The sequence below is a fragment of the Chrysemys picta genome, chromosome 1 (assembly GCF_011386835.1).
Source record: "Chrysemys picta bellii isolate R12L10 chromosome 1, ASM1138683v2, whole genome shotgun sequence".
NCBI classification, from domain to species: Eukaryota; Metazoa; Chordata; order Testudines; family Emydidae; genus Chrysemys; species Chrysemys picta.
Genome location: NC_088791.1, coordinates 249,986,367 through 250,001,695, shown reverse-complemented (window position 1 = coordinate 250,001,695; position 15,329 = coordinate 249,986,367). Strand labels below are relative to the sequence as shown.

Genomic DNA, 15,329 nt, shown 5'->3' with positions numbered 1-15,329 from the left:
TCTAGGGCAGCTATCCCAGAGTGCAGCTCTCTCCATTTTGATGATAGGTCTTGTGGGAAGGGGGTGTGGGGTGTGATCGCGGGGCATCCTGGCAGGGCTGTCTCCAGCTTTTTTGCCATCCCAAGCGACAGAAAAAAAAAGAAAAGAAAAACCCAACTGAGCTGCCGCCGAAGTGCTGCTGAGGAGGAAGACAGGGAGTGAAGGACCCACTGCCGAATTGCTGCCGAAGACTGAAGCAGCCCATCGAGCTGCTGCCGAAGTGCCGCTGCTGCCAACCCAGACGTGCAGCCTGAACAACGGACGGAGTGCCGCCCCTTTCTATTGGCCGCCTCAAGCACCTGCTTCCTTCGCAGGTGCCTGGAGCCGGCCCTGCATCCTGGGGCCCTGCACAGCCTCCTCTCCCTAAACACTGATAAGCTCCAGTAGCTCGGCATTGCTGCAAGCAGGGGATCCTTTGCTCCGTGGAGCAGGCATTGTCACCTGGCCAGATAAGTGAACCCTTGCCAAGAAAACAGGAAGGGGAGTTTCAAAGTTCCCAGGGCTTTACAGAGGGAGGGGTGGATGTCTGTTTACCTGGCAACACAGCAGCAGAGCTGCTGGCTACATTGGTCATCTAGGCACTGTGGGATATCCTCAGGAGGCTAAAAGCTGTGTAAACAGGGAGAAAGTGTCCTCCCTTGCATATCACTGCAAAAGCATCACCGGTAAGAACTGTACGCCTCTCAGGGAGGTGGTTATCTTTTTGCGGTGAAACTTCTGAGTTTCACTGCAAAAAGTCAGTGGCAGGTGGTTTTTGTGCACAAAAGGGACTTTTTCTGCTTAAAATAGCAAATGTAGACATGCCCTAAGGCAGCAAAAAATCTAGCATCAGTCCTGTAGAGAGCAGTGTATGTTGATCTTGATTTACACCACAGCCCCGCAGGACACAGGTATGGAGACTCCTATCCATTTAAATGTGCAGTTAACAGAAGAAGTAACAGCAACTTCCCTAGATGTATATAACTACATATAACCTACTCCTATTGACTTCACCTGACTGGCAGTTTAACTTACTTGAGAGTTTTGCCTTATTAGTAATTGCAGGATTAGGCTCTTTGGGTCTATTTGATAGAGGAGCTGTTGCAACAGCCAGGAGATTTCGCAGTGCCTGATGCTATCATTTGCTCTTTACTTTCACAAACAGACGTGACAGTGCCTCTTATTTTCAAATTAATAATCATATCCCACACATTACAAATCATTAGAGCTTAGTTGCTAGCAAGCTGTTCCATGTTGCTGACTACGCTTGATATTAGATCATCTGGTAGTTGCTAGGGGACAGTCCTGCAAAGTCTCATTCATGCAGATAGGGGTTATTCACTGCTTCAGTTTCTAAGCTACCTGTCTTCCAGAATAAGAAGATTCACAATGGATTTGATGACCTATAAAAAGCTAGACCCTTGCTCATAGTTTTTCCAACTAATCTTTCTCATTTCAATCCTGAACTTGAACTTTGCACATATGGTGTTCATTGCTGATTTTCTGCTCTTAACATTTTCACATTAGATTAATTACCTTCCTATCTTGTTAAATAGGTTTTGTTTTTCAAACTGGCTTATCTCTAACTATATGTTAATTAGCAGAATCCACATTTCTCCAGCACATGATACAGTTTATAATTCAGACAGCAATTTGAATAAGAAAAAACTAAACTATTATTTAACAGTGCAATAAGAAACACAATTGCAGGCCTTATTTCATTCATACTTTGCTGAACTCCAGAATTAAGGAAATATCAGGAACAAGGAAAACAAAAACACTTGTTAGGCTAAGGCTCATCTCTTTTAAATGCACCATTTAATCTCATGATCACTTAAACAATACCCACACTTTCTTTTTTGGAACAATAATATGCTTGTGCTTTTACACCAGCAAATTCCACTATTCACAAAAATACTAAATAGAGTAGATTTTTACACAATTATTTAAATATGTCATTAGTATATGAAAACAGACTGATTTTCTATTATTTATTTTTATAATACTGTGGCTGTGATTGCTTCTTTATAGACAAGTAAATGAAGACCAGCTCCCCAAAACTTAAATTCTGCTCAAATAATGTATGAACAAAGGAGTAGGGGAGAAGGAGGAAATGTTATTTACTCCTTCATATAACACAAGAACTAGGAGTCACCCAATGAAATTAACAGGCAGCAGGTTTAAAACAAACCAAAGGAAGTACTTCTTCATAGAACACACTGTCAACCTGTTGAACTCATTGCCATGTGATGTTGTGAAGGCCAAAATTATAACAGGGTTCAAGAGAGAACTAGATAAGTTCATGGAGGATAAATCCATCAATGGCTATTAGCAGGACAGTCAGACATTCAACACCATGCTCTGAATATCCCTTGTCTGTTAGCCAGAAGCTGGGAGTGGATGACACAGGATGGATCACTTGATGATTGCTGTTCTGTTCATTGCCTCTGAGACATCTGACACTGGCCACTGTCTAAAGACAGGATACTGGGCTAGATGGACCATTGGTCTGAGTAAGTATGGCCGTTCTTATGCTCTGAAGTACAGAAAATGTGAATTGCTGTATATAGATTGGCATGTTTACCTTAGTTCCAGATATAACATTAAGAATAAACAGTGTGTGTGTGTGCACACACACAAAGGGGTGGTTATTTGGTCAGACTAGTGGTCTGGGCCTCCAAGTTCCACCTTTCTATCAGTTCAAGATGTCCCAGCACTGTGGGGGAGATCTTAGCTGGACTGGCCTCAGTGATGGTAATCTCTAGCTCCTCGGGCTAGGGGTCACAACTACAAAGTGGGTAGAAGGACTTGGACCCACCCTCCCTATGTTTGGCAGACCTACTTTCTCACCTTCCCCTGGACTACTTCACCGCTGCCTCTCAGTTGTGGGTGTGGTCAGAGTGGATGTAAAGTCTTTACTTCAAAACTCTACACTCAAGGGTCAATGCTTGCAGCCTTCTTAAGCCTTTGCACATGGTGCGCCCTCCTTCTTGAGATGCATCTATGAGAGGCTGAGGAAGACTCACAGCCAGGTCCCCACAACAGAGGTTTCCTTTCCTGTTGCAGTAGACAGGGCCGGCTCCAGGCACCAGTGCAGCAAGCTGGCGCTTGGGGCAGCCCTTGGAAGGAGGCGGCACGTCCGGGTCTTTGGCAGCAGGTCCCTCAGTCCCTCTCGGAGGGAAGGACCAGCTAACAAATTGCCACCGAAGAATGAAGCGGCGCGGTAGAGCAGTCGCCGAAGTGCCGCCGATTGCGACTTTTTTTTTTCTCTCTCTCTTCACCGCTTGGGGTGGCAAAAAAACTGGAGCCGGCCCTGGCTGCAGATCATCACTGCTCCAGGAATTGGCCTCTTTGTACCACCCCATGCCTGGGCTGCTGAAGCTTCCTTTATACTATACTGCCCTTCTCCAAGGAGCATGCTCAGAAGTGCCTGAGTGATGGGACCTTACGGGCCCCATACTGCTCCCCCAAATGGAGGCACCAGACTCAATAGTAACTTTTGCAAATGTCAGCATATGCATATTTATATATTGTCATAAGAATATAAGAATGGCCGTACTGGGTCAGACCAAAGGTCTATCCAGCCCAGTATCTTGTCTACCAACAGTGACCAATGCCAGATGACCCAGAAGGAGTGAACCTAACAGGTAATGATCAAGTGATCTCTCTCCTGCCATCCATCTCCACCCTCTGACAAACAGAGGCTAGGGACACCATTCCTTACCCAGCCTGGCTAATAGCCATTAATGGACTTAACCTCCATGAATTTATCTAGTTCTCTTTTAAACCCATGACAGCTTAATTTACATAAGAGCCTTTGGTGAGGGACCTTGTCAAAGGCTTTCTGGAAATCTAAGTACACTATGTCCACTGGATCCACCTTGTCCACATGTTTGTTGGCTCCTTCAAAGAACTCTAATAAATTAGTAACACATTATTTCCCTTTACAGAAACCATGTTGACTTTTGCCCGACAATTTATGTTCTTCTATGTGTCTGACAATTTTGTTCTTTACTATTGTTTCAACTAATTTACCCGGTACTGACATTCGACTTACCGGTCTGTAATTGCCGGGATCACCTCTAGTGCACTTTTTAAATATTGGTGTTACATTGTCATAATACACACAAGCACACACAGAGCCTGGCAACACCATATGTAATGGTTGTGTCTTAAAATGGACTTACAATAAGGCATAAATGTGTGATTCTTTCTAAAAGTAAGTGAAATTTCATTGTCAGTTTTTATGCACATTGATTTCTTTTTTTGTTAAGTAGTTTGTTTTTTCTGTATGAAATTTCAATAGCAAGTCTCTGAAATTGTGATCTGACTGAAATTTGCCCTTGGCAGTTTCACCTTTCATTGTTGATGGATATCTTTCAGAAAAGATTGTCTAGCTACACAGAATCTGGTAGAGCAGTGTAAACTGAGTGGATCTGATGCAACGTTTATATATTGTTTTTGGAAAAGGGAGAGATTTTAGATAACTTTTCGCCATTATTCTTCATAGCTAAAAGTTTATGTGCCAGGGATTGCTGATGGATGCAATTTTATTGGATAAAATCTTCTGTCATGCAAATGAAAGCTCTGTCATGCAAATAAAATGTTCTACATCAGCATCTACACTTTTCTGTCACATTTCATAGTACAATACAGAAGGTTTTTGATGGAATGGGCAGCAAGACAGTGTTCATGTGCAGCAGCTGTTCCCCACCAATTTTGCCTAACCTTCCACTCCCTCTTAAACATTAAAACAATAGGAAATTAATTTAAGGACTCTGTTGTAAAGCAGTTAGGGTCATAACACAAACCACAGACCTTCGCCAAATCCACCAAAGCAAGGAAAATAAGAGGTAAGCCACTCTTCTTCACCCACAGGTGCACACTTTGCCATTACCACAACTACCATATAGCACAGACTATAAACCAACACAGCCATCCATCATCCCTTCACCAAACTATCTTCTCTTAATATAACATACTACTACACCAATAGTAGTGATAGGAAGGGGTAGTTTGTACAGAAAGAAAGGCAGATTGAAGGGGGTGGAAATTAAGGTCCTGGTGTGTCATTTACAGTATTACAGTGGGAATGTTAGTGTGGGTTTTAAGGTGGACAAGTAGATGGTATTTACTGTTAGGTGGCTTAACATTGCCTTTGTGTCAAGCAAGTTTGGTGTGGCACAACCTAAAGTGCTTCACAATGCAGTTTTGAGAGGTCGGGGGTTGTGGATGTTCTGTTTTAATGAAGAAAGAGACAAGAAACCAGTGGAGGAATTCTAGCAGAAGAAAACGTAACTGGAGCTTCAGGAAACAAAGGTAATTTTTGAAACCATTAAGTCATTTCTCCACCCCAAGAACTTATCTTTAGTTGCTGGATGATTTTCCCCTTTACTCTACCCATTTCCTCTCCCCTATCTATATCGCTTTAATTGGTATACCTAGAGAAGATTCTTCATACCTAGTGGAAAAGTGTTCTTGAACCATCTGACTTTTACACTATGAAGCCAGAACATTATGCAATTTGTATATTAGCTGAGATCCAAATGTTTTGTTTTAAGTGGCGTCTCTACAAGCTTACACATCACCCTACCTGTAAATGTCTAAGTTTCTTGCCCTTTCAATTTCCTTGCAAGCCAGCTAACAAGAAAGCCATATCTGGTTGATGCAATTATTAAAATACAGGAAGAAAACCTTCACTTTAACCTGACATTTTCAGAAGAAAACCAGTTAAATAAAAAATGCTTGACATTCCCTACTTTTTTCTCTATTGTCACATACTCAACAGTCATTAACTCTTTTGTCTATGGTTTGACAAAATCCAGGACAATTTGTGTACATGTACCTATGTTTTCATGGAATCTGAATGACAGAGGTTTCAGAATCACGTTTAAAGACAAAATTATTTAAAAGGGGAAAAATTAAAACTATTCATTAAACAGACATTGCCTAGACAGTTGAAAAGTCAATTTGGAGTGGGAGGGAAGAGATTACTGAAAAAATACAAAGATAAGAAATACAATTTTTTAAAAATATATTTATTTCAAAGTTACCATGAAAATTAAGAAAAAATATTGAAAACCAAAAAAGAAATTAGGCTTTCAAAAACAGGTTTTGATTTAATAAAAATGGGGTTTGGTTTCAGGTTTTTCCAATTAAAAAAAGAAAATATTTATTAAAATGAAAAACATTTGGATGAAATATAAGCTTTTTGTCAAAAACTGACAAAAAAAGTGGACATGTTCTATTACCAAGTACTGAATGCTGGTGCAGAGCAATGTAGCACTCTGTGGATTTTAATAGTGCTATATAAAGTACATGCTGTTATTGTATGCAGTCAAGATAAATTCTATCTACAAAGGTGTATTTGTGTTGAATGTTTCTGGAAGTGTATTTTCCCCTGTTCTCTGACTTTAACTTCATGACTTCTCATAATACAGTAACTCCTCACTTAATGTTCTCCCGGTTAATGTTGTTTTGTTGTCACGTCGCTGATCTATTAGAGAACATGCTCGTTTAAAGTTACGCAATGCTCGCTTATAACATTGTTTGGCAGCTGCCTGCTTTGTCCACTGCTTGCAGGAAGAGCAGCCCGTTGGAGCTAACTGGTGGGGGCTTGGAACAGGGTGGACAGCAGCCCCTCTATCAGCTCCCCTAAATTCCCTGTGAGGCAGCTGCCCAGCAGGCTATCAATTGCTGGACAGTTCAGCTGTTCCTCCCCGCACTGCCATGTGCTGCTCCTGCCCTCTGCCTTGGAGCTGCTCCCCGGAGACTCCTGCTTAATGTGCAGGGGGTGGGAGGAAGAGGGGTGCTGATGTCAGGGTGTCCTCCTTCCCCCGCTCCCGCCTCCCGCTCCCATCTCCACAGACACGACAGGGCTCAGGATGGAGGGAGCTTGCAGGCAGCAGCTGCTGTCTCAGCTTGCTGATCTACTTAAAAAGGCAGTGTACTTGGAGTGTGGTCAGTATACTTGAAGGGGCAATGTGCATCTCTCTCTCTGTCACACACACACACACACACCAATTTTGTGCGTGTTAGAAAGACACACTGTGTGTGTCTGTCTATCTGTCTCTCTGTCTCTGTCTCTCTGTCTCTCTCTCTCTCACACACACAAACATACACATATGGTGTGTATCTGTCTGTCTCTCTCTCACACACACACAGTGTGTATCTGTCTCACACACACATGCATTACTGGGCACATTGGAAAGTGGAGGGAGTGGTGCACTCCAGTGGGAAAGCACGGGTTCATCATCACATTCAGTTTCTGCAGGGAATGTTTGCAGCCACTGCCATGCATCTATTGTGTCTCCTCCCTCCATTCGTGCTGCCTTATAGAGTATGAGGCTACATTAACAACAATGCGTTAACCCTTGAGGGCTCAGCCGAGTGCTAGTTCATCATTTAGCAGTAAGGTATTCCCTGGGAAATATCCCACCCTCTGACTCCACCAGCTCAACCAAGCTTCACGGGGGGGGGGGAAGGGGCATGAGTTAAAGTGCTGCAGGGTCCTTTGCTGTGGCAGCGCTTTAACGTTGCTGTACTCCCTCCCCCCCCCGTCAGCGGCGGCGCAGGAACATTAAAGTGCTGCCACAGTAAAGAACCATCCTTAAAGCGCTGTCCCTTTTGCCTCCTCTGTCGGCAGCTCTGCCGGTATGGACCCTACTGGGAGGGCTGCCAATGGGGGGAAGGGGCAGCGACGTTAAAGCGCTGCCGCGGCAGCGCTTTAAGAACAGTCCTTTGCCGCAGCAGCTCTTTGAGGATCCTTAAAGTGCTGCCGCAGCAAAGGATCATCCTTAAAGCACTGCCGCGGCAGCGCTTTAACGTTGCTGCCCCTTCCTCTCCCCCCACCCGTCGGTGGCCCTGCCGTTACGGACCCTACCACCAGGGCCGCCGACAGGGGAGGCAAAAGGGGCACGGACATTAAAGTGCTTTAATGTGGGCTGGGTGTGGGCCGGTGTGGGTTCTTACCGGTATGGAGTACCTGTCCGTACCGGCTCACTTTCACTCCTGTCTATGAGACAAAGAATAAATATTCTAGAACAGTTAAGTTATCCTTTACTATATGTACTCCATTACAAAACTATATCACAAAACACAAAATGTATCCATGGCTGGTGGTAATCAACAAAACCATAACGTTGCCACTGCTAACAATACACATTATTTGTTTGAGATTTAATTTTAGACTTTGAAATGGATTTTTGATATCTCATAGTCTTTGATGGTTGCTTCACAGGCATAATTGCTGTCCGCTATTTTACACGGTGGTTCTCTCTTTTTGGCTGCGTGCAGTGTTAGGGCATAATGAAAAATATTGCCGTTCGTGAAGTGGAGTGAAGGTCCTTGCTCTTGCAGAATGCAAAATCAGGCTAGCTGAAGAGCCAGAATTTCAATTCACTCATGGAGCTTTGTGTGGAATACCTAAATAGGAAAGTAACTAAAGTACTAAGAGAGAAGGAATGCCAAGTATACCCTTTGGAACACTGTAGACATTGTAGTATGCATTATAAAATGTTAAGATAAGCATGGTTATTCAGAAAATGTTCTGAGCAGACACTACCTAGCTACAGAATATAATTAACAGGGATTTTCTAATAATATAGGCACATAAAGCTTAGGGATGGGCTGAAAAACAATCACTTTATTTTGGGTGATTGTTGCTATGCTATAATTATCTCATTTGGCAGTAACTAGATAAATCAATCAATCATTTAGCTGATTACATAATTATTTAATGATTCACACCTTCTAAGCACTAGCACAGAGCTAGGGTAAGATGATGATACTAGTTCTTGGTGGTGAATGCATTTGTTAAATTTTGTTTAGTTACAACATCAATCCACTCAGAAGAAAACAGCCTTGGCAAAGGAGGGTTGGCTCTTTATCTAGAAGGATATATCAAAAATCCATAACAAAGTGGGAAATGGATAGTAAATACCTAAACAGTGATAAAAAAAGAAAACCTTCTTGTTCTTTGAAAGTTCAAGTACACTTACAATACAGTACACATATACATACTGATATATGTGTGCGAATGTATAAAATATATAATAAAAACTGCACTGTACAATACCAATAAAGCACATGTTAAATTGACTGACTAATTGAAAGATCTCAAAAAACAGTTTTCAATGGGGAATCATTATTAAATGGATGCAGTGGGGGAAGGGACAATGGTTCTAATGGGTTTTCGCAGGAATCACTACTAGGCCCAACACTATTCAACACTATCACCAATGATCTGGAAGTAAATATCAAATTGTTGCTGATAAAATCTGTGAATGACACTAAGATTGCAGAATGGTAAATAATGCTGAAGACAGGGCAGAGCAATCTGGATAGCTTGGCAAGCTAGGCCCATTCAAACACAATGCTTTTTAATATACCTAAATGCAAAGTTATCCATCTAGGAACAAGGAATACAAGCTTTCCCTACAGAATAGGGGACTGTTCCCTGGAAAGCAGTGACTCTGAAAATGATTCATGGGTTGTAGCAGGCTTCCGTTAGGGGCCAATAGGCTTAGAGCGCAACAGTTTCCAACATCTTGGGGGGGGGGGAGAGGTGTCAGGTAATCTGGGGGCCTCGCAGCCAAGTCATGGTCTGTCCTTCTTGGATCCTCCCTCTCCATTGGGTCCTGGCCCAGGGCCCCAGGGGGCATTTCCATCCTCTCCAACAGATATCCCAGACTAGCCTCCCTTGAGCCACTTCCTACCCCAACTCTCTCTGGTTTGGGAAGTGGTCACAGTCTTTTGCTTCCTTCCATGTGGAGGGTTCTTCAAACAGTTTCAATTATTCAGATAGTCAATCAGGGCTTTGCAGTGTGCAATGATTTCCTCCTTGCATGAAGAGGAGAGAAAAAGGGGTAAGTCCCTGGCTGCCCAGTTGGGCCTTACCCATAGTCCAGGAGCTTTCCCTGAGGCTTCCTCTGTCCCAGAAGGTACTGGCTTCCTTCCTGCAGACAGCCTTTCCTTCTCTCCCCCCCACATTTGATTGCCAGAGTCCCATTTTAAGCAGGATCTCCAACTGGTTCTAAAGCTGCTGAGGGGTGGGATTTCTTCGCCCAGTACTGCTCCATCACTCCTTTGGTCCTAGTGAGGGTTCTGTAGAGCCCTTCACAGGGTCCTAGTGTGCAAACAACTCAATGTGACCTCCAAGTGTGATGCTATAGCTAAAGGGCTAATGTGATTCTTGGATGTATAGAAGAGGTGATTTTACCTCTGAACATGGCTTTGATGAGGCTGATACTAAAATACTACGTACAGCTCTAGTGTACCCATTTTAAAAAGGATATTGCAACATTGGAAAGAGTTCATAAAAGAGCCACACATTGATTTGAGGGCTGGAGAAAATGCCTTAGAGAGAGATACTTAAAGAACTCAGTTCTCTACCTTACTAAAAAGAAGATTCAGAGGTGACTTGATTACAGGGTATAAATACCTTTGTGGGGAGAAAATACTGGGTACTAACTAAAGGGCTCTTTAATCTACCAGAGAAAGTCATAATAAGCACAAGTGGCTGGAAGCTGAAGTCAGATACATTCAAATTAAGGCACACATTTTTAACAGTGAGGGTGGTTAATCATTGGAAAAACTATCAACAGAAGTGGTGGAGTCTCCATCTCTTGATGTCTTCAAATCAAAACTGAATGCCTTTCTGGAAGATGCTTTAGTGAAACTCAAGTTATTGTGCTCAATATAGAGGTAACTGCATGAAATGTAAGTGTCTGTATTACACAGGCGCTCAGAGTAGATGACTGAATGGTTCCTTCTGGCCTTAAACTCTATGAATGTGTGTGCGTCTGTCTATTTCTCTTTTGTCCTCCTCCCCTTCTTTCTGGCCTTAAACTCTAGGAATGTGCTTGTTTATGTGTGTCTTGCACTGGAAATTATTATGTTGAAAATAGTATCCTGTCTGTGTGCTATCCTTTGGACCCCCTAAAGATATGCCATGCAAGAACAGTGTCTGATATGAAGGTATGCAGTATAGATTCATGGTTTTTTTTAAAATGTCTTTCAGATCAAACACAAGCTTATCTGCCAGCATCTGATAGAAATGTGTTCTTGGGTGAGAGTAAAAGCTCAAGTATTTGAACATCACACACTTCTGGTTCTTGCAGCTCGCTAATCCTTGTCCTAATGCTCTTGTACATTCAGATGTTTAAAGCAAAACAGTTATACATTTGTGCAGGATATGAAACTGCCTAATCACAATTTCAAAACATTTCAGAAATTGAACACATCTGGGTTTAGAGTCTTGGTTGTGTGACCACAAGCCAGATCTGTGAAAAGAATAATGGGCAGATCTCTTCCCTTTGTAGCATTTAAATGAATAAAATTCCTTCCTATTAGCCACTTATCCACTCTGCTTCTTTAATGAAAACCCTACATGATTAACTTTATACCTTACCTAAATAAATAACGGCTTTATTTAGCTGTAAAGATGTGTGGCTTTCTGGGATGCATAAGCCCCAGAAGGCCATGTATGCCTGCTAGGTGTTGGGTCAACCTATTCGGCACAAAGGTTAGCCTAGTGCACTGTAGAAACCTTCATGGCACTTGAAGGGAAGAGCCCAGGTTGCAGGAAGGAAGAGCTTGGAGAAGGCATCAGAAAGTCAGTCTGTGTGCGCACATGGCTAGAATGCTAGCTGCAGTTGCAGTATCTCTGCAAATAGCTCTCTTAATAAAGAGCCAGTTTAGTTTTAGAAACATAGAGTGCTTTCATGTTCTTACCCAGCACGCGGTATATGAAACATATTGGCATCAGTCAGTCCAGTGAGAATCACAACAAGGAAGAGAGTGTGTGATTAACAGGAAAACAAAGCAGCACCTAGAAACAGAGAAAACAAGGAGCATGGAGGGATTCAGATCACCAGCAATGCTGCATTTCAAGACAAAAAAACCTTGCACAAGCGTGAAGTATGGAAGCAAGAAATGAGTCTGTATACAGAAATGACCATGGGTGATAAAGATGGGAAAATAACAGTAAAACTTTTTTACTATCTCATTGGGACAAAAGCATGAGAAGTGAATGAGACACTGTTTCCAGGAATAATGTCCAAAACACTGGAACAGCTGATAAAAGTGTTTGATGAGCACCGTGACACCAGACAAAATAAGACTGTAAAGAGATATTGGTGTTGTGTGTGATTTATTTTTAGCTTGAAACCAAGAAGCAGAAGAGGGAACATTACAGAGCTCAGAACTCTGGCATCCACATGCAACTTTGGGGACATTAAAGATTTCATAATTAAAGACAAGTTCATTTATAGGACATGTGATTCCAGTTTACAAGAGAGATTGTGGACAGCCAGCTACAACGTAATCCCTGCACACTGATGAGCAGCAATATTAGACTGCAGAAATGTGACCAAGTAATGGTGATATACAATAAAACCAATAGGCAAATGTAGGCTGTCAGTAAGAAACCCACAGAACAAGAGACATGATTACTTGGAGTTTAAAGTAGTTGACACGAGTGCCACCCACTGCTGGGCAGCAGGGTAGTACAAGCTGTGGATTTGATCACAGTGCAACACCAGAATATCCTCAATGTGAGAGAGGAGAGAGAACAGTCCTGTGAGCTAAAAGGCAAGCTGAAGTAAGAAATAAGATCCCCATGTACAGCCCACAACATTGCTGGAATATGGATTTCCATTAGCGGGTCAAGACACTGCAGAAGAAACTAGCAAGCCTTCAAAGAAGGTGAAACATTGCACTTGTTGAAAGTAGAAGAGTGAATCAGCAGCTTAGTAATGTGAGAAAACTCCCAGTTAAACTGAGGATCTCCATTAGTCCAAAACCACTGACTAGATCTTTGAAAAGAAATCACTTCCTAATAATCAATTGAGGACATATTACTTGACCGATCCAAGGCAAAAGAGTTCACTGTTTGTGATGTCAAGAATGGGTTCTGGAATATTGAGCTAGATAAAGCATCCAGCAACCTGGCAACTTTTGCCACACCCTTTGCAGGTACTGTTGTGTACCGAGGGCTATGTGTATCAGCTCAGCCCCAAAAGTGTTCCCGTGTAAACTGAGCCAGACAGTATGGGGAGTCCCAAGCATCAAGACTGTTGCTGATGTCATTTTTATGGTAAGAGAAAGAGATTAAAAGAAAGAAGCAATCCAGGACCAGGAGAGCAAGCTGTGACAATTCCTAAACAGGTTCTGCAAGCAAAATATTACACTGAATGCCGACAAGCTGAAGCAGAAGAGAGTAGAGATTCCTTACCATGGACATCTATTGACGCTGGAGGGACTCTGCATCCTGGGAAACTGAGACCCATTAAAGAAATGCTCAGTTTTAGGGATATAAGGGTGCATCACTGATGAAAAGTCAGCAGTCCAGAGCATTTGCTAGTAGATCCCTGACAGACACAAAGAGGGAATATACTCATATAGAAAAGGAGCTACTGGCTGTGCTCTTTGGAATGAATGGACTCCATCACTTCACCTTTTGGCACTAGATGGGCAGGCAATTTATTCACAACCCATTAGAAAGTGTCATGAAGAAGCTATTGCTGATTGCACCCAAGTGACTGTAACACATGTTGCTGAGATTCCTGCATCATGATGTGAGGATACGGTACTGCCCAGGAAACTCACTTCTGGTGGCAGATATACTGTTAATGGTTATACTTTCCAAAGTACAACACAGATGGCTCAATGGAACAGGAAGTAGATACTATCAACATGCTACAATACCTTCATACCTCCAATGGGAGGCTCCAGGCAATCCAACAAAACACTAAATAGTTTGGGGGTGCTACTGTCATTAAAATTACTCCAGGGTTGGCCAGCTTTCCTGGAGCAACTGCCACAGGAGGTGTCCCCCTGCTACCAAAGGGAGAGGTGAGCTGGTGTGCAAGATGGAGTTTTATTTAAAAGGGAACAACCAGTAATCCCATCAAATTTAAGAGCTGACACCATGAGATGGATACACAATTCACATCTTGGGATAGAAGCATGTCTAGATGAGTCAGATTGTGTAAAAACTAGCTAGGCATGAATGTCCAAGTGAGGGCATAAGTGGAACAAACATCAAAAACTATAGTGATGAACAACAGAAAATGACTCCACAACCTTATGAACTCCCACCACAACCCTGTTTGCTTTTAATGACAGGAACTACATGGTCATGAAAGAGCCATGCCTCCATCCCAGAACAGCCAATAGCCCAGTGGTTAGGGGACTCAGCTGAGATGTGGAAGACCTAGGTCAAGCTGCTACTCTTAATCAGACAAAGCAGGGTGTCTGTGTCTCCCAGAGCCCAAGTGAATCCCTTAACCGTTGATCTATAGAGTCAGTCTCTCTCTCTCTCTGGCCCAGTGAATCTATGATTATGGATATAAAGTGGAACAGAGATTAGGACAGAGGCCAACTCTATAGTTTCCTGGCTAGAGCACTCGTGGAATATAAGAGATTCAAATCCCTACTTCTAATCAGGAAGTTCCAGGATTTGAACCTGAACCTCCCAGGCTGCCTTAGACCAGATATTCCATCCTGGATCCAACAAAAGTTTAGTCCAAACTGATAGATTTCTTTCAAAAGTTTCAATTTTGACAAATTGGAATGTTCTGGCAAAAAAATGTTCAATTGAAAAGTTCCTAACCAGCTCTACTTGGGAATCTGCATGCAATCTATTTCTAACTTTGATTACTGAGGAAGAGTTATTTGCCATCATGTTTTCCCTATTTATATGTGGTGTCTCTCACTATGCTTTAAATAGGTGACCTTGGGGAATGTGTCAGTTTCTCATTTTGTAAAAATTTTTATCAATCATATGAAGTATTTCATTCTTCTGGCATGAATCTGAGAAATCCAACATGGTAAAATGCAACTGAAAACCAGGGTACATTCTCCCTGGTAAGTTATGTTTGCTTATGTCTAGGCAATCTTTAACAAAACCTCCCTACAGTTTAGAGTAAACCAATGCCTTTTAAAACTGTATTATCCTCTTCTCTTTTGTAGAGCCCTGGTACAACTGTGTGAACTCGCAGGAGCTCCCACATCACTGCTCCCAAAAGATCTCTCAGAATCGCAGAGAGTTAAATGCACAACGGAGAAAGATGGGACACAATATGAATATTAATAGCTTGGCTGTTGATCTTGGAGCTGGCAGGGCTGTTGTATCTGGGCAGCTGCCAGATCTGATCATTCAGAATATGAATCTAGTTTGAGAGAAAGGGGGAAAAAACCCACCAGAGAATCTAGTAGAAAGCACAACAAGTATGTTTTGTTGCTAGTAAAAGAATTTATTTATCCCCAAGCCTACAATTTAGCAAAGTGAATTTTGAGAAGACTGGAGG

General features: G+C 42.4%; 1 protein-coding gene across 1 annotated transcript in view; it reads right to left on the bottom strand.

Moving 5' to 3' along the window:
• Nucleotides 1-15,329, bottom strand: part of NALF1 (NALCN channel auxiliary factor 1) — a 797,765-nt gene that overhangs the window by 411,982 nt on the left and 370,454 nt on the right. The gene's annotated exons all lie outside the window — the stretch shown is intronic.